Below are 2,868 nucleotides of genomic sequence, written 5' to 3' on the forward strand. Positions count from 1 at the left end.
GCCTTTTTTTTTTTTTTTTTTTTTTGCTGTTTCGAATGAATATTTTTGTTGCCAACATTTTGATGCATTACTAGACATTAGTTTTGCAAAAATATACACAGGTTTTCCGAATACTTTCCCATCTGTCATTGTTGAGGCAGGTAGTCTCACCTCTCAATCACACCACTGGTTGAGCCAGACGTTTCAGACACATGGTTTTCACACCGTGTGGTTTCACATTTGCATATTAAACTGCTATAGGAAAAAGTATTTTAACATGGAACAAATTAATACAATATAAACTTCAATGTGACACAATATCTTTAAACAAAAAAACAATACATTAAACAATAGAAACTTCAATAAAGGACACAGTTTGCTAAATACAGTGTGTGATCTTGTCAGATACACACTCTGGAGGTGGTTAGAGACCAGAAGCGCTCTGTGTTGACATGAACTCATTACACTTCAGTCTCAAAGGCACCGGTTTCCTCTAACGTGAACTAATCAGAGCCCTTACCCCGAGAGCGCTAGCACGTCAATACCCTCAATGACATCTGCCTGATCACAGGAGTGTGTTAAGAGGAGCTGTGTGAGTCTCAGATCTGTGTGTGTTTAAATTTTCCAATAAGCCTTAGACCCCATTACTTGTAAATCTAATCAACTCTACAGGCCCTCAAAGAAAGACACGCTCATCAATTTAGATCGATGTTTTACCTACAAAGGCATCGATTATTTTAAGTGCCTGATGAAGGAAGGTGAAGCGTTTTTAGGTCTGAACAGCTCATTAAAAAGCAGTATAGCCTTTATTAAACTGTGAAACACTGCGATTTAATGAAATAAATAGTCAAAGTTCAAAGTAAATGAGCAGCATTTTGTTTTGTCTTTTTTTCTGTAAGGTGTTATAGGCTAATTAATTTTTACAGTCTTTTCACACTTGACTCATTCTTAGTTGCTTTTGCAGATCGTTTATATCATATACTATAGGAATATTATGTACTTCTTTCACTTCAGATCAACCCTTGTGAAAAAGAAGTGCGCTTAATTGTACTGAATGTGCACTTTTAGTGTACCTAAAAATCTTAAAAGTAAATAAAAAATACGTGCAGATAATGTAATATTAATGAAATAGAAGGTCACTTAAGTGCACTTAAAGAGAGTCATTTAAGTACACTTTTAAAATGTGCACTTTGTAATAATGTCAATTTAAAGTTTTATTTTAAAGTTGACTAAATAATTGTTTTAATAAAATTTTATCTTGCTTTAAAGATGTACATTTATTTTGATGTGTTGATTAACATACTATGTAAATCAACACATCACATGCACATGTAAAATCTTGATTATAATTTTAACTTTAGTGTGTTATTTAATATTACATTTAAAGTGAAAATATTTCAAATGTACTAAACGGCAGCTTAAAATACATAAAATACATGATATACAAGTTTCAATAGAAATGACATTAAAGTATATACACGGAACAAAATTATAAACGCAACACTTTTGTTTTTGCCCCCATTTTTCATGAGCTGAACTCAAAGATCTAAGACTTTTTCTATGTACACAAAAGGCCTATTTCTCTCAAATATTGTTCACAAATCTGTCTAAATCTTTGTTAGTGAGCACTTCTCCTTTGCCGAGATAATCCATCCACCTCACAGGTGTGGCATATCAAGATGCTGATTAGACAGCATGATTATTGCACAAGTGTGCCTTAGGCTGGCCACAATAAAAGGCCACTCTAAAATGTGCAGTTTTACTGTATTGGGGGGGTCCGGGGGGGTCCGAAAACCAGTCAGTATCTGGTGTGACCACCATTTGCCTCACGCAGTGCAACACATCTCCTTCGCATAGAGTTGATCAGGTTGTTGATTGTGGCCTGTGGAATGTTGGTCCACAGATTTGTGAACAACATTTGAGAGAAATAGGCCTTTTGTGTACATAGAAAAAGTCTTAGATCTTTGAGTTCAGCTCATGAAAAATGGGGGCAAAAACAAAAGTGTTGCGTTTATAATTTTGTTCAGTGTATTAAAATATAGTTTGCCTTACTACTCAGCAGTACACTTTAACCATATTTCAAAGAAGTAATTATGAAATTACATAGAGAGATGTATTTACGTCCTACTTAAGTGGGTCAAAAAAAATCACTTTTAAGTTCAACTAATTGCATTTAATATAAATTGAATTTAAATTCAATTAACATGCATTTAAGTGTCCAAAAACATTACATTCTGTTCACACTTAAGTATATTCTTTTAGTTTATTATTTTTGTAATAAATACTCTTTTTAAAAGTATGCTAAAGTCTACTTTATTTCATAAGGAAAGAAGTACCATTTGATTTCAAAGATGCATTATGATTCACAGCTCTATTCTTTTTTGAATTTTATAAAAATCCCTATGGAGAAAGTGAATGGAAGAATACTTGCTGAACAAGGGCGGTTGCTTGGGACGTTAAATGTTTATGATTTCACAGTTTCAATTTCACACTCAATGTTTGTCAAAATAATACCAATGTGATTTATTTTGACAAAATCGCACAGCCCTCATATAGGTTTCGATGTTTTTTATTTTCTTGTCCGTATCAGTGTCAGGTTTCTGGTTTTCCCACAGGACTGTTTGTGGCATTGTTGGTCAGTGGGTCTCTTTATCTGCGTGTAACCACATGTGTGTGCATAGTTGTTTGTCGTGCTGGTGTTTCCTGTCTGTGTGTGTGTTTCCTGTTCTGTCTGTCAGGCAGCATGACTCCCCTCTGTGTGAGTGTGTTTGTGTGCAGGTTAATTATTCATGCACTGAACACACAGCTAAAATATGAAGGTAGAATGACATCAAAAAGATTTGCATACGCAGGGTAATATTTGTGGAAGTGTACATAAGACTGTAAGCG

General features: G+C 34.3%; 1 protein-coding gene across 1 annotated transcript in view; it reads left to right on the plus strand.

Moving 5' to 3' along the window:
* LOC107670590 (segment polarity protein dishevelled homolog DVL-3-like) overlaps positions 1 to 2,868 on the plus strand; it is a 34,700-nt gene that overhangs the window by 18,432 nt on the left and 13,400 nt on the right. The gene's annotated exons all lie outside the window — the stretch shown is intronic.

This window comes from Sinocyclocheilus anshuiensis, unplaced genomic scaffold, assembly GCF_001515605.1.
Source record: "Sinocyclocheilus anshuiensis isolate Anshui unplaced genomic scaffold, SAMN03320099.WGS_v1.1 scaffold140, whole genome shotgun sequence".
In the NCBI taxonomy this organism is placed as follows: Eukaryota; Metazoa; Chordata; class Actinopteri; order Cypriniformes; family Cyprinidae; genus Sinocyclocheilus; species Sinocyclocheilus anshuiensis.